Source organism: Schistocerca gregaria, chromosome X (genome assembly GCF_023897955.1).
Source record: "Schistocerca gregaria isolate iqSchGreg1 chromosome X, iqSchGreg1.2, whole genome shotgun sequence".
NCBI lineage: Eukaryota > Metazoa > Arthropoda > Insecta > Orthoptera > Acrididae > Schistocerca > Schistocerca gregaria.
Window position 1 is genome coordinate 113,245,143 of NC_064931.1, and position 26,041 is coordinate 113,271,183.

At 40.5% G+C, this 26,041-nt stretch overlaps 1 protein-coding gene and 1 pseudogene across 1 annotated transcript in view; one reads left to right on the forward strand and one right to left on the reverse strand.

Annotated features, from left to right (window-relative positions):
- Positions 1-26,041, forward strand: part of LOC126297920 (uncharacterized) — a 471,898-nt gene that overhangs the window by 439,818 nt on the left and 6,039 nt on the right. The window lies entirely within an intron of this gene.
- LOC126299647 (5S ribosomal RNA) lies at positions 24,524-24,641 on the reverse strand (annotated as a pseudogene).

Sequence of the window (26,041 nt, forward strand, 5' to 3'; positions counted from 1 at the left end):
CTCATTACTCGCTTCATTTCGCCATTTCCCATACGAGTTCGAGCGCGGTGTGCATATAGCTTTGGCAGAACGCAACTCTGATCTTCCTCGGCCAAACAATTTTGAGAGATAAAATTCAGCCCGCATCTCGTGGTCGTGCAGTAGCGTTCTCGCTTCCCACGCCCGGATTCCCGGATTCGATTCTCGGCGGGGTCAGGGATTTTCTCTGCCTCGTGATGGCTGGGTGTTGTGTGATGTCCTTAGGTTAGTTAGGTTTAAGTAGTTCTAAGTTCTAGGGGACTCATGACCATAGATGTTAAGTCCCATAGTGCTCAGAGCCATTTGAACCATTTTGATAAAATAAGGCTCATTAACTCTCATTTAGTGTGAAACTCTAGGCCCAGATCCTTCCTTCAGTTTTGTGCAATTGTATCGAAAGCTCTGTTTCTCATTAGCAGGACGTCTAATCTTAATTTCTGTTCCTATTCTCTCCGTTTCAGTACCGTGATGACGCACTTCTTAACCTTTATTGCAAGTGTCTTAATGCCCAGTCACCTCTTAGCAGCACATTATTAGCTCGACATATAAAGTTCTGATTAATAACAGGCACAGATGGTGTCGCCGCCTTCGCTGCTGCTGCTGCTGCTGACAGCTGGTGATGCAAACGATATCGGAAGGGTGGAACTTCGACGTCAATATGACGCCAAGGGGTTCACGTTACACCATGAGCGTCACGCCCTTCTGCTAAAACCGTGCCCCGTCCCGCTCATTGATTTACTTGTAGACAGGGAACATTTTACGCTGAGTCTTTAAGAAATGAAGCAGACTGTAATATCCCACCATTACCTGTGCCTATAAGTACACGACAAAGAAACAAACATTCTCTTTCATCAGTCGCAGTGACAAAGCTCAACGAACTGAATGATAGACAATTGGTACTTCACTTCTTCGAATGAACTGTTATATCTGCAAACAGATATGAATTCTTAATGAAAATGATACCAACAATTCACTTTCAATTACTTGATTAATTTGAAATAAATTCGTTACAGGTTCCTAATCAACGCAAAAGTTGCGTACGCTGAGTTTCATCGCTTTTTGTTGACACTCAACTGCCCTCGCTTTCGTGCTGTAGTTGCACATTATCGAAATAGCAATGTCGTACATCAAATACAGGTATTAGATAAAGAGATTCGTAATGTCAGTATGTTTCCAGAATTATTTATTAGGCCTGTTAACTACTCGCAGCAAATTAAGCAAGAGCAGAATTAAGTTGGTATCTTATTGACACCAGTACCTGAGACTTAACATTATGTTTGGATTGTCGACAGAAGATGAATCTTGCTGTTCGAAAGAATTAACGAATACTTTACGCGGTAATGTGGGTACTAACACTGACTGGTGACTGTTGGTTCTTCCAGTAAGACAGCACAGTCGCGTTCTCATAATGTCGATTACTGACAAGACAGTAAATCTCTAAACACTTCAAAACACAAAAACAAAGCCCAAAAGTAATGAAGTAAGTATTATTCAGTGCATACCACATAATTCTACCACCACAAAGAACATTTGAGAAATTTAAGAAAATGGTGGTCTGTTTACATCCACACGAATAGACTGAGGTGTCATTAAACAGTCTCTAACATGTTTACGAAAATCATTTATCGCTAAAATCAAAACATAACTAAGACACAGCTTTTTTCATGTCGAAACATTTTTTTAAGTCTACGGCGTGGGTGGAAACTTCTTCTCTTTTTTATTAACAGAACCACCGGTATCTGATATTTTGTGGAGATAGTGCCGTTTTATACCAACGGATGTTGGTGTCTATATGAAGTTTATGACAGTCTGTATTACTTCACGAATCATAGTGAACACATTCCCACAGTTGTTTGTCTGCTGATGCAACTGTTGCTGTGATGGTGCACTTCTTCTAAAAATTTCATTTTCTTAAATTAAACTGTACTCGGGAAGTTGACGAAAATGCGTCATTTAATATTTTTTAACTTGTTATTGTATCTTCATCTAATGAAATAAAACGAAAATAATTAAAGTTTTATCTAAAGTTTAATTATGGAGATAAAAAAGCGGTTTAAAAGTTTATCTTCCATAACATGGATTCACACAATCCATATTTAAGTTAGTTTTTTACTTTTTCTCTATACTGCTCTGTGTTTATTTGCGGTTTTCGTCATTTCTAAGGCTGTAGAAAAATGGGAACATGTTCGTTCCCAGATTCAAGCCCTCCCTGCCGGTGGAATGTCTAACGCCAAAATTGCTCAAATTGACTGGTCTGTAAAAAGTCTAGACCTAAACCCTGTACAACACCTGTGGGCCAGACCTCAGTATGCAGCCTTCAAAAAGCTTCGTCCATTCAACAGCCACCATTTTATTAGACGCGTACAAGAGGAACCGATCTAAGTGGCTCCTGAAGAGACAGCAATGTTCGTCGAGAGTTTTGGCAGAGGAGTTGATGAATGTCTTCATAATCAGAGACACAATGTTAAGTACTGAAAAGCGAACGGTTGAGACTCTAAATCATTCATTCAAGTACAGAGATGTGTTTTTATAAAAAAAATCTGTTTACTAAAAATATTATAAAAAATTTCCGTCTACCTTGTAGTTCTCTGAGAGACAGTTTTAGTGATGGAATTATTTCAGGCCTCTGATAAGAAATTACTTCGTAGAACAGCATACAATTATTGTACTTCAGTGGTTCTGAGATGGTGCAAACGACACATCAGTCGCTAATCCGACTCTCACGGGAAAATGATTGGGCAGGAGATACGTCATCTGATACGTCATCGAAGCCACTGCTCTTCATTCAGACGTTCCAAAGAGCCTGCCCGATAATTTACATTTAGGTATACTGAAGTTTTCTAAATCTCTTCTAGCATATGCCGGAATGGTTGTTCAGACGCGAGCACATATAATCTCCCTTCACACTCTTGTCGTGAATGCGAGCCCAGTATCTTAGTAACTACACAACCTCGTTTGGTGCCTTCAATTTTGAATCGTTTTGACTACTTATAGCATCTAAATGACTCTTTCAAAAATGAGTAATGTGTCTCATTACTCAATTATATTCCGATGAATATATCAGCCAATTATCTCAACATTCAAGAAAACAAGATAGGTAACTGTCGGTCACAGTCGTCGAAATAATTCGTTTCACAAATGAGTCTTAAGAATATCTATTGCGTAGTTGCTGAGTCCACTCTGTTGTAGCCGGCCGGAGTGGACGTGCGGTTCTAGGCGCTACATTCTGGAGCCGAGCGACCGCTACGGTCGCAGGTTCGAATACTGCCTCGGGCATGGATGGGTGTGATGTCCTTAGGTTAGTTAGGTTTAAGTAGTTCTAAGTTCTACGGGATTGATGACCTTAGTCCCATAGTGCTCAGAGGCATTTTTTGGCTTTGTTGTAAGTTGTCTCAGTTTTGGAGGGAGAGAAGTTAAGTAACTTCGTGACAATGACGAAGTACTTAGGGACGTTACATAAGATCGTATTGAACAAAAGTGGTGCAGAAAACCGGCGGATACCTTCTGAAATCATGACAGCATTGACGTGATGTGAATTAGGCAACTCACGAAAAGTCTTAATCTATATGGTCGGACAGAGGTTAGATCCGAATTTCACCTGAATGCGAAGCAACAACCTTTACTACTGCCTCACATTGCTCACTATTTATAGTCGGTTCCCGATGAGAATTAACTAGACTTATAAGGAAAATATTACAAATTTACATTCACTCTCGTACATGTGACGCAGGACCTACTGAAATCGGACATTTCAAGTTAATTACTTGAAAAGTGGTAATAGAAAACGTTTAAAGTGCCATTTTTTTACAAAACGGGTTTTCAGTGCCATTGTATTCTCGGTACTATACTGCATGTCCCTGGTCTTGATTCACGACCCTACCTATGGAAAAACTCTATCAAATACGCTTTAGTAGATGGCGGATTCTCTTTGCGCCATGATGTGTTTCTCTCTGGATTTATAAAACTGAAAATATATGAGAAGTGTTTTTAACTGACTACAGTTCAACCATATAATAATCTAATATTGTATTTCTGTACTTGTATTATCATAAATGAAACGCAGTACCTCAGTATTAGCGGCACTTGGAACAAAAACGTTCTTCCTGTCATTTTGTCAGAATGTGACATCTTTGTGACTGTAGCTGTGTACAAAATAAAAGGTGATTCTTGCAAAAAGGAAAATTGCGACCAATCAGCGTTAATAACGCTGTTAAGTTACGCGAATGTCGCAGTCACTGGTTTCCAATTGACAGACCCATCTTCAGACGGTTGTTTACGTTTATATTCAATTTCTTGCTGTTAAATTAGTTGCTACAGGTCAACGACTACTGTACTCAACAATGAATGTAATCTAAACGTGAACAGCTCTCTGAAGATGGTACGAAAACGGTAACGGGGCTATTTGTTTAAATAAATAGCATTATTTACCGTGGCTGCTTGCTGTTTTCTTCTTCACGAGAATCAGATTGTAAAAATTTAGAACCAGTCAGTTTCCTTGTATGACGCTCTTAATAACGTACTTATTTTCTACATGTCTGTTACGTTTGTCGGCCTTCTTTTCTCGGCAGTCGCAGTCATTCAAGCAATATAGCTTATACGCCATCTTTTGCAACGGTAATGAAGGACTTATTTAGACTAAGTCTATGCAAGACCATAATAAGAGTCAGAAAAGACTGTATAAAACATATATTCCCTTTATTATTATCTAATTTGTCTCAAACCTTTTTGCGTTGATGCGGTGAGCAGCATAAGTCATACAACGTTAATTATATCGTGTAACTTAGATAATTGTTGAAAACTTATTTTTCCTGATTTCCGCATTCACAGTCTCAAGCAGATTGTGCGAAATAGTGTTGTGCTGGGCACTCTGTCCTTCACTACTGAGCAAATTATTCATACGAATGTCTCTTACCACGCAATAGAATGAAGTAGGTAACTACAGATCAACAATAATATACTTTTAGCAATTTTGTACATATTTCTTAAAAATGTAATTGTACACAGCATAAAACCGAACTCTACCACAGTATTTAGAAAGTCGTTTAGTAATTTGGTATGAGGGAACCGTGGTGTCCTAGAGCTCATTACTGCGTAATTGAATTTGTATTGATATTTTACTCCCATATCCATACTGGCAAAGAAAGTATTGCACGATAGTGTCTCTTATTTGGAAACTCGTTCTATTCTTTGACTGTACTTGATGTTGACATGAGCAGTGCTCATTTTATTCTTCGCCCACTAGTTCACATTAAGTATTGCTGCTATTTCTGTCGTGTTTGATTTTTCTGTCAGCGTTAGCTGAACGTTAATACTACTATGGATAGGTTTACTAGTGAAGCGTAGAGCGATTTGCGCCTCATGTGTGCACTAAGCGAATGCACTGGAACAGCGACACAAAAACTCCATTCGGAGTAGTTTCGGTAACGACGGGAACCATATCGCAGTACTTCTATATCTCAGGGTCGTTGCATTACTCTGTGTATTGTTTTGTACATTTTGGTGAGTGATATTACAGAAATTTTCACTATTATGAAGGTATTTTCACAGAAACTTAAGTTGTAGGCGTAAGAAAAGGAGTAGATTAAATGTTTATTTTGTAGAGAGCCTCTGAGTTTTATCGGAGCTTCGGCTCACCTTGTATATATACAGAAGAATAACCCCATGAAATTGCCATTGTTTTGTTTATTCTCACAGACAGACAGACAGCTTACGGGTTAAAAATGATATGTCTTTCATTGTCAAAGACATAAAGCTCAATTTTATGACGAATTTAGAAAGTTACAAAACCACAATTTGAATTTTGTGTTAACGTATCTATTCAGAAAGAGTTCTAGCAGTTACTGAACTTGTTGACAGAACTCGTTGATGGCTGCGATTAACGGTTGTAAAAACAGAAATGCTCGCAAAGCTTACTTCAAAACACAAGAACAATACGAAAGACTTGAAGATGTATCGTGAATAGTGTTACAACATGCTACCTGCAAGTATAATATTATACTGCAAACAACTAAATTAAAACTAAACTCCGACCGAACAGGCCATGAAGGCTCAACGGTACCGACCGGCCGCCGTGTCCTCCTCAGCCCATAGGCGTCACTGGATGCGGATATGGAGGGGCATTAGGTCAGCACACTGCTCTCCCGTCCGTATGTCAGTTTACGTGACCGGAGCCTTTACTTCTAAATCAAGAAGCTCCTCAGTTTCAGTCACAGCACAGGTGCTGAGTGCACCCCGCTTGTCAAAAGTGTTCGGCTGATCGGATGGTCACGCATCCAATTACCAGCCTATCCCGACGCCCGAGAGCACTTAACTTCGGTTATCTGACAGTGATCGGTGTTACCCCTGCGGCAAGGCCGTTGGAAATTGGGAGACAATAGACGCATAGTAACTTACTGAAGGAAATAAAGCAAAATCAAAGCTCTGCCTTACGATGCTCATGGGCGAATAGGAATCAACTTCCCGCCGCAGCATCCTTTTCAGCGGCGTCATTGGATGCGGTAGGGAGCGATGTGGGGTCAGCACAACGCTGTCCCACTTACTGTCGGCTTTGTACACCTCGGGACCGCTACTCCTTATTCAAGTAGCTCCTCACCTGGCCTCACGAGGTGAAGTGCACTACATACCTGTTCCCCCAACAAAGAAAAAAAACCTGGAAGTATGTGGAATCGAACCGGGTCCTCATTACAGCAGGCATGCACCCTGAACATTGAGCAAGGCACCGTTCAAATGTCTCTAAGCACTATGGGACTTCATAAGGGAATAAATATACTGTGGAGCAGCGTTCAGAATGTCCAGCACCGTGAACATACGTTGACAAGATGATCGTGGGTGAGCACCAATTATTATTCAAAAAATGGCTCTGAGTACTATGGGATTCAACTTCTGAGGTCATTAGTCACCTAGAACTAGAACTACGTAAACCTAACTAACCTATGGACATCACACGTATCCATGCCCGAGGCAGGATTCGAACCTGCGACCGTAGAAGCCACGTGGCTCCGGACTGAAGCGCCTAGAACTGTTCGGCCACAGGGGCGGCCAAAGGCACCGTGAAATTGAACAATTTTACTGGTGTGCTTCTGCACTAGAAAGGATACTGAGTAGTCCAAAGGGCAGAGGAGGGAGAAGATACAAAGTGTACTCTGGCGGAAAAAGAATATTGGTAATAGGTGATATTGACGTTAATGAACCAGGATACACCATCTGCTGAGGGCACTGCCCACGAAAGGCAAGATTGCGAGCACTAGTCCCGGTGCTTCACAGGGTTTCATGTGACACAAGGTTTAGAAAGCAACTGCTTTAATGGAAAAATATCACAGAGTAGAGAAGAGACTGTAGAATGCCCCGCATTAAGTGAAAAACCTCTTCAGGTGCAACGTCTAAACGACGACGAAACTGTAAAATTGACACAGATGTGTTAAAAGTTAATTTAATATGTACATAATATGACCAGAAAACGGTATAAGAGAGATTACAAAAAAAAAAAGAAAAAAGAAAAAGCGTCAAACACACAAGAAATATGAACAGACATATACTGGGTTGTGCATTAATACAATATTAAAACGAATAAGAGTGTGTTTGCAAAAATTTATTACTCGTAGAGAGACTCGAGAGAAGGCCCTTACAGCTGCAGAAATACGTTTATTCCGGCCAGAGCTTCCTACTCGGTGACAGACAGCACGGTCAATGAGGCAATATTTATAGAACGGACTCAGGGATTATGCCATGTAGTACACTTTTGAAAACTGACACTTCAAATGTTTTTAACTGAAAACCCGTATGAGATCGTACGGTATATCTCAGAATATTATTTTCTTTACATAAGACACAGGCTCTTTACGTAATACATTAAAAGTAGCCATCAAGTATTGGAACACAAGCTTTATCTAGTCCCTGCAGGAAGTTACAAATTCGGTCGCATACACTCGCGGCGTGTGTACTGCGTCACATGCATCCACAAGTCGCACAAGAAGAAATGGAGCATCAGTGAGACGAGTTCGGTAACACCATCGACTTGACGTAATGACGAGACCGAATTGCAATGTGCTTAAGGCAGTCGACAACTGATGCCGATGAAATAGTTTACTGGTACCTGGTACCTGGTAACGGTACAAGGTAATGTGCATTAGGGTGCACACGGGCTCCGTTAAGTGTGACGAACGTCACTCCCAACGCTGCTACTTATTGTCGGCCGGTAAATCAAACAATACTTTGAGCAAGAAAACCTCTTAGCTTACAGAAACATGTCTAAATGAGATAGAAACAATAACTCACTATTAGATACCTTGGCAACCAAGCATAGCCGGATCAATGTTAATACACGTTTTCCTTATTTTATCGTGATGAAACTGATCCTATTTTATTCCTATTACTTTCCTTACACACTGTACAGTCAAGCTACTTCTGATTAGCTAAACATCAGGCTTCTCTGCAGATTCATTCACTCGCAGAACAAGGTGCGAAAAGTAGGTATATTGATCCACCTCACAAAGAGTTGTTTCATTTATATTTGTGCGTACTGGAGAAGTTTTTCAGGATTTCTCTGGCGAACTGGACCTGCTTTTTCCACATTATCATGGAAAGAATAGAAACGGTGAGCTGGTCGATGTGGTGCAAAGTTTCACCGTTTTTCCCCGCAGACGTCAAAAATAAACAATAACGCGCGATAAGATTCACCTCGCATTTCGCCGACCTTGTGTTGGCGCGCAGCTCGCTTTTAAGGGAAATTTGCGTCTCGCACGCACAACTCAGCCGAAACAAATGGACACCTTCATCATACCAGATGATGCATGAGACCTCTTAGTTACAGAACGATCTGCGACTAACTAGCCTTCTGGGGTACAGAACTATCCTTCTTCAATGTTCCGTATGTGTGGAAGAGTCAACCTGCATAATCTTTTACGGAACGACAACAGTTCATGTAATTGTAACGCAGTTTGTTTGACGAACGTAACCATATACTTAAGTCGTAATGTAGTCTCTCATCTTTTGAGTATCTCTTTTTAGAACTCACTATTCGCACTACCTTATATTTCAAGGTAAAACCATATTTCTTCTCCCAAATTATCGATAGCAACACTTTCTCGGCCGATAATAGCTCTTGAATAATTCGCTAGTGGGTGATTTGAAGCCCTCTGACTTCTTGTTTTGTCTTTTAGGTTCAAGTTCAGCATCACGTATCCACTGCTCGGCTATTGTCACAGACATTTCAGAAAGTACCTTATTTCACGTTACATAATAGAAGTTTACAGAACAATTTTACTACGCAAAGCATAGTTTACACCTAAATTGTAACTTCATATTGGAATATGTAAGTGGAAAATTTTTCAGTTTCTGTTGCTAATCCTCTAGACGGTAGAAAGGAAGAAAAGTAAGTTAAGATTCTAGCACAGTCTGATAATAAGTTAGTGGCATATGAAATTGAACACCATGAAGCAATGGTTCCGTGAAAATGAGTTTTTATTTACTTATTTTATAAGTTTTACGTTATGCATTATCACAATCAAAATAACATAAGCGTACCATTATTAAACGATTGCCTTGGATGACAGTTTCACTGTCGTGTATAGCGTCGTGTAGCTACAGCGAACTACTGCTGTAATTCAGAGAGGCGATCACAGAATCGTCAGATACTATTGACGCATTCCAGCCACTGTCACCTTTGATTCTGTAATGTCGCTGCTAATGCAAACATGAGGAGAGAGTATTGAAATAGTGTTACTATGAAAGATAGAACTGCAAAATGCGATCAAAGTTACTCTGCAAAGAACTTAATGTAGTATCTTCTTAGAAAGAGTAGTGGAATGTAATTATCGTCTCCTATGACGGAGAATGAGCAGTTACTGTTAGTAATAGATGAAAAGAAGATTAAGTTACAAAGTTCTGTCGACAACGATAGCGTTAGAGACGGGACATAAACCTAAATTCTCGAAGCATGTCGAAGGAAATCAGCGGTGCTCTTTCAAGTGACTATGCCCAGCATTGACCTAAAGTAGTTGGGTGAAATTATGTAAAACCTACATCTGGATGTATTACTTGAATACGGGTAATTCTGTGGCTACATTATTCAGTTGTTAATGCACACAGAACAAACCATTATGAATGTGGCCGTCTCCTTAAAAGGTCATAAGATCTAAGTTGCCGAAAAGACTTCTTGAGCAGACGAAAGCTATCCAAGTTGCGCAAAAAGACCGAGTTATGACATTCCCTGTAAAACGTAAATGAAGTGGTTAAGAATTGAGTTTCTCATGAGAACAACGCCTCTTCCTTCAGTGATACGTGACTGCGACGCTACATTTACACCGGCACTTAAATTATTAATAATTTACCATCTGAGTGGAAAATTTTAAACATTTTTGTTTCAGAATACATTGTTCAACAACAGAGTTATAGATAGCTGTTATTCCGCATTTCAGAAAGTGATAGTAACTTTACCATCAAGCCGTATTGTCACTGTAGGAGGGAGAACCGATAGAGGTACTCAAAGTACCCTCCGCCACACACCGTCAGGTGGCTTGCAGAGTGTGGATGTAGATACAGATGTAGACAGTTTAGCACAGAGTGGCAAGAGATAAGATATCCGCCCATTTGATTGCTACTCACGAATGTAGCACTCTATCACCGTTGCTGGACAGGTTCCTAGTTAACCGTATCAACATTCGACAATGAGTACATCGATTTGGTAAAATGATCATCGAAATAGTCATCAAATTCAGGGTGACTCGTCTGTCAGTTAATATGGAGAGTAGCCTCGAACTGTCGGAGACGGAATAATGGCTAAGGAAGTGGTCTAAGGTGCGACTGAGTGGAAGTCTAGCTACTCATGTAAAGCTTTTGCGTGGTTTCTGTAAACTGTATAAATGAATTGACGCAGTAAATCTTCGGGAAAGGTAATGGTGCTTTTTCTGTATCTTCATAGTACAATTACAGCTTATGCAGCATTCCAAATGACTTCGTCGCCCTCGAGACGTCGAACTGTTAGCTTTCTTTTCTTTTTATTCCACGGATACAGAGATTAGAGGACAGTAGAGAACGTCCACGTTCAGTTTTGGACAATAACATACGAGCAGCCGCAGCTTGTAATATGAGCTCGTAACTTACACGAGAACATAGATGACCATCGCAACTCGTAGGGGAGATATACCACCAGGGGAGCTTGAGACATTTGTAGAGCGTGGTGGTAGCTGTGTACGTTGGTTCATGATGGCAGTGTACAGCTGCCTTGGAAGGACATAGACGATTTCCTCATGTCACGCTGGTGGAGTTCTGGGTGCGGATAGTGTCCTCGCTAGGATGGTTCTAGTTTGCCTTTGCTTTAGCTTACATTAAGGAATCTGCTCACATGTCTTCATATTTCTTCTGTTCGTCTTTGCACCCCGCAGGAGGCCTGTTCTTTGATGAGACATAGCATTGCACCACCAGGTACATCGAAGCGGATCGATTGATATTCCAAGGCAGTGAGGGTCCGTGCTTTGCTCTTACTCATCTGAGAACATTGGTAATGGTCGCATCTTGAATGATTTCGAGAGTGATACGCTTGTCATGGACACTCCTGGGAGCGTCATGCGTAAGGAATTGGAGACGAGCTCTCGTGGAGGAAGATGAAGCCCACCATCGGAACGAAATGGGACATGTAATTTCTGGGAGGATACTGTCAGTCCCAACGATATTTTCTTCATTCATCTCTTTAGTAGTTCCTCCTTCATATGTACTGTTGACATCGGTCTGCAGATGTTGCAGATGGTTTGCCCTCTTCCTTATCGACAAGGTCGCTGGTTCTATTCAGAAATGCCCTAAAATTTTCTTTCCACAGTTCGAGCTGATCGTTTCCATCAGTTAATAACTCCCTGCTTGTACTCTTCATTTTTTTTCTCTTAAGAAAGTTCTTGTTCGCTGGAGAATCCTTTTAATATAACCTACCGGGAGTCTGAGGCTTTGCATAATCAACACTAATTTTTATGTGCAGACTGTAGTTCATAAATTTCTGGTAAAATTTACAGATACATTACCTCTGTATATAGTGCGACATCAGGTGTTATTGTGATACATTCGACGTTAAATTTTACGCAGACGAAACCTATAATGTCAAAGTAAAGACAAGGATTCAAACAATCGAAATGTGTATCGAGCTATGTTAAAAGTTGCGCAAGTAACGTAAATAGCTGTTTTACTTTTCTTTCGTGAGTATAACAATTTTCCATTGCCGTACTGGAGTAATTGTAGGTTTTTGCCCGAAGAATCGTATTCAGTCTGTGGTACTGTGCTAAATCTGAGATGTTACAAAGCGTGAAGTAACACTCTCATTTTAGTACGGTGCTCTACATCAGACGCAATACCCTATCATATGTTGGTGTCTTCCGAAGAAGTCTTGCACATACGCAACAGATACATTAGATGACGTCGATTGAAAACTTGCTGAAAGTTTTTAAGCAAGTACTGAACCGAAGGAAAAACCGCGTCAGGGATTGTCAGAAGGGCCATTTGATATAATAGACTAGAGTGACCTGGCATGGCATCACAGAATACAGACGTTGCATTAGTCAGAGATTTCGCCGTTTACGTTTGTTTTACAATTACTACTCTTTGATAAACATATAATACTTACTGAATGCATGTATTTGTTCCTATTGTGGTTATCTGAGTATAATAACCTTGGTACACTTAATTGCTACAAAATGGTCATTTCAGGAGTCTGTGGCTAAAAATTTCAAGAAATCTTTATCGGAATTTACAAACTGAATCTTTAACGCTGCAATGAAAGGTATTTCCTGACACGTCATATTTGCCTACCATGTCTGCACTTAATCCAAACTCCTGTCTTTCGCAGTTAGTTCTCTTACCATCCGAGATGTGCACTTGTGTCTTCGCTCCCACTCGCGCTTCATTTCCTTACGTATCTAACTCCACAGAGGCACTCCTTCACGGTTTACGTGACCAGCACCCATGGGATATAGCATAAGTGTTTCAGGAAGTTTCATCCCCAAAATTCTCTTCTGGAGACTATATAAACAAACCGTCAGTAGCCCAGCCTTGTTGGATTCGCTTAGGCACCTCATGTGTTGCCGTGATTCTCTGATGATGTGATTGTTCTATATTTTACAGATAGCGATTACGACATGTCTCTCTTCAGTCGGGAAATGGAATAGGACTAATGCCTAATGGTTCACAAAACAAAGATGCCAAATGTGGCCAGTACCTTGTAAATTGGCTCTTCCAAATACAGTATTATTCAGTACGCCAACAACACAGTTAGCTTACATGGATACCCCACCCTCACAGTGGTCATTAGTGCTGGGCTGTCAACAGGACTTTGAACTCTTCTGCGTTCATATTTTGCTTTTAACCATTAGCACATAGAGACGAATGCTTACCGCCTGAAACTTGATGGCTGACAGCTGTCTCACCCAGCTCCAACACTTCCAACGTCTGTACTACACGTTTTCCGGATCGGTTAGAACCAAATTTATGTAGAGAACTGTGAAGTGAGTGTTTTGAGGTAAGGAACATATGATCTGAAATGAATATTTCAGACGGTGGGAGCAGTGCATGTGAAATACATGTTAGTTACTTGATTAATGTAGTTCAAACTCCAGATAAATGACCAGATAGAGCTTATTACTTCCCCTATTCTAAACTTGACTCTGTTTTTCATTACCTTTCGTACTGACTGTTCCCTCATATTCCCAATTTTCCTGTACTGATCGAGTTCTTTCATTTTAATGAAGCTGCCCATGTAATGAAGGTAGTCTGTAGTTACAATATTTTTAAGTCCTTCTTTTAACTGATACATGTATTACTTGTCTTGTTTAATATCTATTGAAGTTGTTCCGTGAAATATTACTTTATTTTACTTTGTTCACATATTTAACGCAAACCATTATATAGGCTCTGTTTTTGAGTATAGCGTTAACGTTTTTTTCTGTTTGTTCCCTTTATATTTGTATATCGTTCACCTTTTTACTTTCGAAAATACAGTACCACCACAAACTCAAAGTTGGCATGTACTTTATGTTCCTTAATTTTCCTGCATTTATTCATTTTTGTTTATGTTCATGGTATTGTTTAAGTTGTTCATATACTCTGTAGCTACAATTGATAATTCTGTCTTTTAATTAGTTCGTGTATCACCCTCCATCTTTTATACTTCTTGAAGAAGCCGTGTCAAGAACGAATTTATTTTAGTGGATTCATTTATTAATATTAACTGTTATGTAGCACGCTTTTCTAGTTTTGTGTTAAAGTTGTTTCCTGTTAACTCCCTTTGTATGCATTAGCTGTTCAGCTTCTTTACTTTTTGCATTGATTTACCACGACACTGTCAAAGACGTCATTAACTTTTCCTTTGTGCTTCACTTTAGATGTGTAACTTATTTTTTCTTTTCGAATTTCGTTTAGAAACATTGTAGCTTCTTCGGTGACAACAGTCAGTAAATTTCTGATGATGGTCTTGTAAGCCGAAAACCGGTTAACAGAACAAACTAATACTGTAGAACAAAAGCAAATTAGCGCTTTTCATTTATTTTATTACGGTCCACAAAAAGCAATTTTCTGCCGCATCAGCGTGACGGCGCTACCTTGAAAAACAATGCAGAATCTTCCGTGATGTGATCACAGAGAATTCGTAAATGACTACAGTTAATAACTGGTAATTGATGACGGAGGAATGCTCATTACAGAAAATTGCAGGTATTCAGCATCAGGGTAACTCGTCCGGAATGCCGAACGAATGTATAGAATAGTCTTGCAACAGGCGTCTTCGTATTTCGAAGCAATTTCTCGTCTTGATATTAGAACGTGAAAGCCACAGGAAGTTTGCCAAACACATTCCATACTGAATTTTTCAAGCACTAGAATTTTGTGATACGGTCTGAATCGTATGGGAGAAGACTCATCAATAAGCCCCCCATCAATTTCTCGGTGAAACGTTGACTTGAGAGAATAAGGCGAAGAGAGTACTGTTGGAACGGAATTTACAGCCCAATCATAAACAACTTGTGCAAAAAATGGAGCCAAGTGATTCTGAATCTACAGTTCAGGTTTGTCGATGTACTATGCTCCATTGAAAGCACTGAGATTGATTATCGTCACTCGGTAGAGTTGTTCCGAACATCACTTACGTCACGTTACTTTAATTTAGTTGTGTTCCATGGTCACTGGGCTGCGGAAAGAAGTCAAAGCTGTAAATATAATTTAATTTAAGTGAAAAACAATGAAATGACATGACATTACTGTTTGAAAGTGTTGATTCTTGTTACAAATTAACTTAAAATTCTAAATTTAAAAATATACGTTAATGACAATGGACAGTAATGAAAATACATGTTGTGAAGTAGTTGCCAAAATAATCAGATTTTGAACATTTTCGTGCAATATCTTCTTGAATTAAAACCGGACACAGTTTTTGTAATGAGCTTCTGTATTATAAAATATTATCTGTGTAACTGGAGCTGACTTTCTCGTCTCGAGAGAATTATAAATTCAATTAAATTTCAAAATAATTCTCCAGTTTGATATAGAAAACAATAACTGTACCAAGATTCTTTGTTATTTAATTGACGACTAGTTTACTCTTATCTGAGCCCATTTCCAAATCATCCAAACATAGAGAATGGTATATTCTGTAACACCAAGTAAATCATGTGAAGACGTACATCAAAGTCAATCTGTTCTATGAACATTGGCAGAAGAAACATACAACATACTCATGAGGACTAAGGGTGTTCGTGACGTATGGTTATGTCATCAGACATACCTCAGTTACCACAAACCATAAGCCCAATGGCTCTTCACACCACGACGTCTCTCCAAAACGTTTGAAGAATGGACCTCTCCCCAGGTCGCCGACGTATTAGCTGATGATGGTTATCATGCTGCAGAACCGCGATTCACAGCTGCACACAACGCGACGCTACTCATCAGCAGTCCGTGCTTCAGTCACGGCACCCTTCCAAATGCAACCGACTGTGTTCAGCCTACGCATAGGACAGTAATTCCCTTGTCCGACAGCCGCTAGTCTCTGACCAATGGTGCAGGATGACACCGTATCTTGCACGGAATCCGCTACTTCTTCTCGGCTGGTAGGTACTGATGTTCATGGGATTACGGTGTGCTTTGTGCGCAAAACATCTTTCCTTCCTTGTTGTGGTCAGATATGGTCCACTAGAAACTTGATGACGAGTATATCTGCTCTCACGTTCCCATGTAGTCCTGTATCGGGCCACTGTCTCATCCGAATGCCCCCAGATCTGGATATTGCACTATTGGACCAGCTGACCAAATGGAGATTCACTATGAGGCGTGTTTCAGACTCTGACAGGAGTTTATAACAGTTCCTCACACGAGTATGCGGTATTTCCCCGTGCTGCACAGTGATCACTTTATATATCTGAAGCTGCTCTCACCCCTTAGATTTCCCACCAACTCTGGCAACAACACTAAATGGGGCAACAATAATGTACTGTGGTGACCATACTACCAGTCACATTTTTTTCCTTTATTGTTATTTCACTCCCCATAATAGGGCAGGCTGGCAGCAGGACAATACGCTGCTCTTCACCCAAGAGAGTTACAAGAAACATAAGCACATTAAAGAGGAATAAATAAACGAGAATGGTAAAAAATGAGTGAATAAACGATAACAAAAACAGATGTTTATAAAAGGTAGATGAAAAAACATTGATGGGAGCCACGTACACATGTGGAGGATGAGCACTGTAGACCGAAGAGAAATCAAAGAACACCACAGCAGGAACAGAAATGAGTGACACTGGCGACACTGTTGGTGGCGATGTAACGTAGCACTGCACACGGCACTTGAGAAACACTGACACCACAACAATAACGTTAAAAATCACTGCACTGAACGGGGGGACCTACCACCGTGTGAAGGGTAGGGGTGGGGAGAAGAAAAGGGAGGGGGGGGGGGGAGAGATGGTAGGGGCAAACCATGAAGGGGGAGCCAGTCACAAAGCACTGCAGTTCTAATTATTTACATTCCCACCCATGGTGTGTAAGGGTACGACGTTATATTTACATACGACCATTTTTCAGTGTGCCTTCACTTAAAACATTCGGGCTGCTAGGCCGTGGTCGATGTATAAAACTCTCACCTGACGTTTCGTGTCCGACTGCGGGAGACATCCTCCGAGGTAAAGTGGCGAACTGCTAAGAGAACTCGAGGAAGCGCTGATTATAAAGGCAGTGCAGAGGGCGCCACTGTCCATGACGTGGCGTCGGCTATGAGAGTGCTCTGGTAATTCTAAACTGAAAGTAAATTTTCACTTCTTGTCCCTTTCATTTGAAGTTAAGTTTTTCTACAGGGAACGCCGACGCAAGAAGTAGTTCAAATTCAAATGTGTGCGAAATCTTATGGGACTCAACTGCTAAGGTCATCAGTCCCTAAGCTTACACACTACTTAACCTAAACTATCCTAAGGACAAACACACACACCCATGCACGAGGGAGGACTCGAACCTCCGCCGGGACCAGCCGCACAGTCCCAAAAAGTAGTAACAGACATGTCATAATAAATATAGTATAACATTCGCAAAATGAACAGACTGCTCAAGGACGATAGGAGTACTAAATAACAACTTATTTAAGTATTTCATCAACTTAGTAACCTTTTTTTGAACTAAAGCAACGGTCACCTTCAATATGTCATCCAGAAACAAAATAGGTCTGCCGATTACATTCTTAATAGTGAAACACGCATATTTCCGAACTGTTAATAAATTATTTTGGGAAATGTTCAGTACCATAATCTAGTATCTTGAATGCAGTGACTGTGTTGCACGTGTACAGCAGACACTAAAGCCTCCCAATTAAATTCAGAAGGAAAAGCGAAGACCGCGTGAAGACAATCGCGACGGCACACGCCGTGAACGGCGATGGTATCTACGTGATGCGGAATATTTCGTGCACATTATACGGGATCGTAACAGATTATGGGCGTCATATTTCACGGACAGCGTTGTAAAATTCAGCTCTGCCAGGAACGTTCCTAAATATATCAGGTCGATACGGGAGTCGGGACGAGAACAGTGTTTCATTTAGTTTCGAAGTATACTGCCCTATCTAGTTCTAGGTGCTTACAAAAAAAATTAAATCCACAATTTCACAAAGAGACTTCATAACGGAGTTTGTAAATTACGAGTTTCATTATGACTGGGTGGGCAGTCCAGTTCGCCATGTGTCAAAGCTACTAAATCATGTGAAGCTGTAAAAGAACCATAAAGGCATTATCCTTGAAAAAAGAAAAATTTTTATGCGTAGCTGCTGCGAAACTGTTTTGTCGGACGTGTCGTTAACGTCGAACTATACCTCTGGTGTTGAGGGATTTTTCCGAGCTGTTAGTGCATTGCTGTGTTAGGTCCTAGAAATTTCTTAAAATAGTGGTTTAATTCAAAGTCGCACTTGTAAGTGCAACACTCTCTGTAAGAGACAGAATTAGAGAAAGTAACTACGCTTGTACTTATCGTCTAAATAAGATGATGTTACACATGGGGAAAAATTGTTTACTTTGACAAATTGTGTTTACTGGAGTTTCCAACAGCCTAATTGAGTATTGCATATTTATTTACTTGTTGTTAACGTGGTCACGTCTGATTTTAGCAAGTGCTCCACACATTCTGCAGCTTACACGCTATCACATGCATATAGTGTCGCTTGGAAATTTTCATTTGTTTTGCAGATAGCTGATGTTTTAGAAGCAAAGAGAAAATTAGTAACAATATTCCCGTTTATCATGTGTCCTATCTTTTATCCCTTTACTGATTTCAAGAAATGATAGTTACTCTGGAAAACATAAACCAACGGAAAGCAAATTGATGTCTCACTATTACCTTAGTGTTGGGAGAAACTGCAACATGCATACTAGTTAAGTTATCTAAACAATGATGAGAAGTAGGATAGCTGTTGGTGTTTTGTGAGAGAGAAGAAATCTGGGCTACCCAATTTAGTGTTGGTTGAATGGTGTTTCGCTGTCAGTTAGCGGACGAAATGCGAAGATGAAATATAAGATCTGGGCCATGTTAATTGAGGCAGATGCCTAGGGAAATGTTTCCTGGTATCCGAAGCGTAGTATCGTAGAGAACTTCTACACTGACTGCTTCACGGAACTGTTTTGTATGCAGGTTGTTATCCACGTTTCTGCTGTTCACAGGAAGAAACTTCGTAGTGGCTAATGCAAAGTATAAGCTGGACTAAAAATAAATGTGCTCATACTCCCAGCCAAGTGCAGTTCTCTTCAGTTGACGCTTATTTATCTGTATTGCTCCTTATTTACTCAACAAGCGCTTTATTTGCGCTCAGAAGTCCGATTTCATTGCGGCCCAGATCATCCACTGTATAAAAAAAATAAAAAATAAAAATCAGTCGGCAGGAGTCATAAGTGGGACCTTCGCGTTTGTAGCCAGCAGAGATAATGACGTTTCAGTTATTTTTCTTAGTGCATCCCTTCCTCCGTTTCCAGTGCATGGTTTCTCTCGTCGTAAAGGCATCTTCAGGAACTTTTATTCGGTAATATTAATATAACTATAAAATATGTTCTTTCACACGTTAAACTGCAGTGCGGGATCGAAATTAGCCCCCTTCAAAAAACTAAACTGAAAATTTGGTTCCTTATGTAACTGAAACTAATATGACGCCGATGAAGCTCAAATCCCTCTAGCTGCAAATTACATTAGACTATCTTTTTACAGCAAATATTGAACAAAGTAGAGTTGCTCCAACGGAATGAACTGAAATTATATGGTACTTTTTTCCCTGAAATGCGCAGTAGTTTTCGAAATCGTTGGCAAGAAGCCTAAGCAGCGCACGTATATCAAATTATTTCGTCGATGACATAAAATTTGAAAAAAATGTTGTGTTTCTCGTAGCTGAGATGTAATCTTTACTTGATATGTAGGTGTTCCTCCTCGAGCTAAAATGTCGTATCCTGCAAGGCAGGATAGTTAAACAGTAAGTAAAAAGCTGTATCACCCACGTGTAACTATTCATTTGTGCGGTTGGATAGATGCAGGAACCGTTTTGAAACTTGTCACTGATTTCGGTGGAATGTTTAACACCGTGGGTTTCTTGAAAGTGTAGTTCCAGGTTCGTGCTTTCTCGTTACATACAAAGGAGTGTGCGAGGGGGCGATCATGTGACAATCATAGCAGTATAATATTATGCAGAAGTTCCGTCGTGGTAATAATTCTCTTCACCGCTTTGATCCCTGTGGCCTACACACGTGTAGTTAATACTATATTATGTACATTATAACAAATGTTGTCTCGGTCCTGGACCGGGTACTTCGCTTCGATTGGACTGGCAGAAATATTATTTGTTACGGGCTCATAAATTCGTGCTTCGCTCTCTCTTGCATCCTTTCCCTCTATATATAAACGGTGTATGAAAAGGTATGTTACAAGGCGTCACGGTTAGGAGATGGGTAACACGTGAGCGTATTTTGCAAATAAACGTACGTTCGAAAAGGCTTCTTTTGCATGCTAGTATCTCTGAAACGTGGAGGAATGCGTAGGAAGTTTCGACCTCACTAGCTAGGCTACGAGTAAAGGAGACAACGAGAATTGCAGTCGGGCTGAGACTGTTAACGCGCCAGGGCCTCGTAAACGGTGCTGTATGTATAAAAACCAAAGCAGACAAGCAGGAAAGAACGTACTGTGTGTACTGTAAGATTGGAGTGTTTACCAATGGTTCTGCTTCATCTGTTACACCACACACATGGCACTCTGAAGTCTTACATAGACACCGGTATAGAACAGTACTGTCTTGTGTCCCGTAGCTCGTACTGTACGTAGTTTTTGGACATTTGTGTATCTCGTAAAACGGGTGTGAACTATAGCGGTCGTTTACACACCTGCAGAGTACACAGACATGCTTCTCGTTTAAGGGGAAGCTCAAAGAAATGCAAGAGAGGCTTGCCGGCTCTTTGATGAACGTTACCCCAACACGGGTATTCCCATACCACGTTTGCAAGACTGGAGAGGCGTTTACGTGAATAAGGCAGCTCACGTCCTTCATGTCACCATAATAGACGCCCGCGGACAAGCCTTACACTAGAAGCTGAAGAAGCTGTACGTCAGAATTTTGCAGAGCAGCCTTCTACGGGTACTCGAGTTTTAGAACACGCGATAGCTGTGAACCACACGACAGGGTATTACGTTCGGCATCGTGAGGACATCCATCCCTACAAACTTCAGATGGCTCAAGCGATGACTGACGACGACTTTCCTCTACTTTTGCCGGTGACTGCGCGAACAAATTATTATGCATCCTTACTTCGTACTATGTAGCCTTTACCATTGACAGCATGTTCTGCGCCAGAAACAGTCAAGTTTTTATGGAAGAAAATCTTTATGGGTTGCATAACCGAGGCCACCAATGTTGCTTTGCTGTCAACATTGCTTTGCACAAATGCTAATAAATGTTCATGCTAAGCGGACTTGCGTTTTAATATGCATTTGTATTATGAATAATGTAGTTATCAAGATCTGTCAGTGTATAACATAGGTTCAAAGGAACACATTGATGATATTCATTATATTCATTGTTCTTTATTGCAGTCAAATATATGATTGCATTTATGTAAAACTGCCAGTCGTTAATAATAAATCGGTGTATTATGTGTTGTTAATAAATTAGCTGTCATATGTTGACATGCCTTGAAATAGATAATTAATATTCTTTGTCCCTTGTGCGTAGTGGTTTGGCCAGGGAAAGTCATTCTTCTACACAGACACTTTTTTCGAGCCCAGGAATTGAACACAGCACCCTTCCCACAGCAAGTATGTTTTCTAGGGACGAGTTATAGGACCACTTATAGCTGTAAAATGTTTGTTTTCAAGCGCTGGTCTTCCGTTTACCAGGGTCTCCTCTCCTTTGGTGTGGAGTTCCCTTCACTGTTGTGCCTAGACAACATTTTGGCGTCTGTAGTATCTGCGATTAACTAACGTCTACGGAGGACGGCGTACGTGGGCCAACTGGTATAATAGAAAATAAAATTACATGTATTTTGGTTAGGAATAAAATTTAAAACAGATTACTAAGCTGTAACGTCATGATCATTTTGTTAAAAGTATATGAACGTCGTTAGAACACACTAACTGAGGTCTGGTGGGGGTGGGGGGAGGGGGGAGAGAGAGAAAGGAGTGTTGCAAGTTACGTGACCGAATTTAAAATATATAAACAATTGTAGACCATAGCTGGACTTAAAATCACTGAAACATCCATAAAATAAGATACCAGCAAATTACACAAGCAGGCTTAGAACACATTTATACCCATAGACCACAGGTGTAATTAATTTCATTGAGTAAGTCAAATTAAGGAGGGGTTGGTGGGGGCGGGAGGAAAACGAAACAGGCTAATTAGTGACAATTATATTTGAAACAAAAAGGTTAAACACAGCTGAAGACCATGAACTACTTAAATACTTTTTGTGTATCCTCAAAATAATTCAAAATAACAATTTCTGTTAAATACCTCTTTATTCAACATACGATGGGGTCCACAAATCTTATGAGTATAGCAGTCAAATTCCTCCATAATACCCAAAAATCGACTACCTGGAGCCAATTGTAATACGTTAAGACCCTCATCGATAGAAAGTAATTTGTGTTCCACTTTCTGCACGTGTTTCCCTAGCGCACTGGCGTTGCTAGCACAACCATGCTTCCTGTATCGTATATACATAGCAATCCCTCACCGTCTTGCCAATCTAATACTTATCGCATTCTCCACACTGGATCTTATAAGCCCACGATTTTTTAACCAACTCCCTCCCTTTATATCTGACATCGTGTCTCAATTTGTCGTATGTATTTACTTGCGTTTAAAAGCCGGGCTTGATATTCACTTTTTAAATATCAGCAATTTTTTCACAGTGCCATTCATTGTAAGTGAGAGTGATATATTTGATATTGTCCTCTTTAGCTATGACTTGCTTCTTACTTTTTATAGATTTTGACATCTTACGGACACTGCACCCTGAATATCCATTAGCAATTCCTACTTCCACAATTCTGTTAAATTCCCTTTCCCTATTCAATTACTCATTTCTGTTTTTAAAGGCCTGTGAATCATTGACCGAAAATAAGCCCATTTATAAGTCCCTGGATAGCATGAATCATTATTCACAATTATATCGGCACACGTTGGTTTCCTAAAGATGAAGAATACTAGGTACGACACGTGCCGCGCAGTTGTGAAATCAAAGTAATTTATTCCGCAGTTAACTTCCTGTCCTATCTTTTAAAAATGGTTCAAATGGTTCTAAGCACTATGGGACTTAACATCTGAGGTCATCAGTCCCCTAAACTTAGAACTACTTAAACCTAACTATTTTAAGGATACCACAGACATCCATGCCCGAGGCAGGATTCGAACCTGCGACCGTAGCAGCCGCGTGGATCCGAACTGAAGCGCGTAGAACCGCTCAACCACAGCGGCCGGCTGTTCTATTGTGAAACTAATGTTTGGACTTTAACGCTTTAAAGGAAGTACTCGGATTTGCTAATGCATCTTAGTCACGTAAAAATATCGTCCACATAGCAAAAATAAGGAACGATTTTTGGGCCGTCCGCGGTGGTCTAGTGGTTCTAGCCACGCAGTCCGGAACCGCGAGACTGCTACGGTCGCAGGTTCGAATCCTGCCTCGGGCATGGATGTGTGTGATGTCCTTAGGTTAGTTAGGTTTAAGTAGTTCTAAGTTCTAGGGGACTGATGACCACAGATGTTAAGTCCCATAGTGCTCAGAGCCATTTGAACCACTTGAACGATTTTTGGTACCAGGGATGAGTCATAAGCTAAAAATCCACATTCCAAATTATTGACAAAAATTTTTGCCAACGCATCCACAAGGGAATTACCTGTTGCCATTACCTTATCTTGGGTGTAATATTTGCAATTGAAACTAAAAAGAGTTAAAGGAAAGGAATATATGTAATAACTCAACAAGTTCAGTTGCTTCTCCTATACTAAGTTTTTATAGTGCAATAAACTGTTGCGAATCATATCAAGTGTTTCGTCTATGGAAACATCGGTCTAAAGTTTTACAACATCCAACGACGCCAGTCGTGCATCAAGTGGCAATTTGATCGCTTTCAATTTCTCCACGAAGTTATATGAGTTTTTTAAGTTACGGACTTTCGTGAACGTGTAATAACCTTTGAGTTTACTGTTGAAGAACCGATTAATTTTATAGTTCGGACTCGGACAATTTTTCTTAATCGGACATACCGGGTAACTCGTAGCTTTATTTGAAATCTTAATCTAGGTACGACGGTTGGAAATTTAATAGTGCACTCCGTCATCAGGCCACAAGTGGCCCATTGCCACCATCCGACCGCCGTGTCATCATCAGATGAGGATGCGGATAGGAGGGGCGTGTGGTCAGCACACCGCTCTCCAGCTCGTTATGATGGTTTTCTTTGCCCGGAGCCGCTACTCTTCGATCGAGTAGCTCCTCATTTGGCATCACGGGGCTGAGTGCACCCCGAAAAACGGCAACAGCGCATGGCGGCCCGGATGGTCACCCATCCAAGTGCCGACCACGCCCGACAGCGCTTAACTTCGGTGATCTCACGGGAACCAGTGTATCCACTGCGGCAAGGCCGTTGCCCATACTGTAATAGTGCCAACTATTTATTTACAGCTCGTACAAAATAGATTCATGTTTCAAAGTTTTACTGACATTAAAAGTATTCACCAGCATTGTGTATAACCAGTTGTCAGCGATGTGGAAGTCGTAGGATACTCTTAGCAGTGCCAGTTGTGTTGCCAGTTCGAACGGCGCGGTCTACTGCACGACGAATCTGTATCAGTTCTGAAGCGAATGCCGTGAAGTGTTTCCTTCAGTTTAGGAATCGAGTTGAACTTTCGGAAGACAGCCTACGACCAGCTTAGAGACAGAAGTGATAACACTTGCTGCAGCACCTGACCCTCGTTTTTCAGGACAATGATGAAGCACGTACAGTGCAAGCTATTACTGATTTGTTTGACTGATGGGGCTGCTAAGTGCTATAGCACCTACCGCACTGCCCTGATTTAGGCCCTTGTGAGTTCAACTCGAAATTCGTCGTGCAACAGACCGCGCCGCTCGAACTGTCAACAGAACTGGCACTGCTAAGAGTATCCTACGACTTCCACATCGCTGGCAACGGGCTATACACAATGGTGGTGACTACTCTGAAGGTCAGTAAAACTTTGGAACGCGTATCTATTTTGTACGAGCTGTAAGTAAATGGTTGCCACTATTAAAGTTCCAACTCTTGTATTTTGTGTTTCATCGTTATGACACGATTCTTATCACGTGTCGCTGGAAATAAGAAATCAGTAATTGATAATATTTTTTAGATTCTCTTTAAATTTTTGAGTTGGGTCCCTTTTAATCTCTCTAATCTCTGCTTCATCGAAACAACAATAAATTTTAGAAATGCAATCGTCATCTGAAACAACGATCAATGCATTACCTTTATCCATTTTCGAGATTAATGCTTTCTCATTTTGTAATTTGATGTTTATAATTTCCAGTACCTTACTACTACCATTCCTGTATCTAGGCCATTTAGTTTGGGACCTAAGAACCTTGCTGGTTACTACGGCTATTTCTCTTTTTGCTTCGATCTTGGCAACTTACCATACTTACATAGTGACTTTACTTCAACGACTGGTTCTTTTCTTTTAAGTCAGTTGTCCATTTATACGAGAGAGCGTACTATGTTTGAGTCCATTATTTAAAAGATCCACTTCGTCTTTTGTAAAGAAAACGTAGGTAATATTAACAATCCTAAAGGGTACGGCGCTTACCTCCGGACAAATTTAACTTCGAATCTCCCGCCATATCGTAGTTCTGCCAGAGGTCGCCATTGGCGTCCTTGGAATCCATAGGCGTCTAGCAAACAGTCAGAACTTAAAAATGGTCGAGATGTTACAGACAAGTGCTGAGTAGAACAGAAGAGCCCAGTGAAATAGTTCTATTCTTCGGGTGCACGAGATCAACTTTTTACTATATTGTGCCCA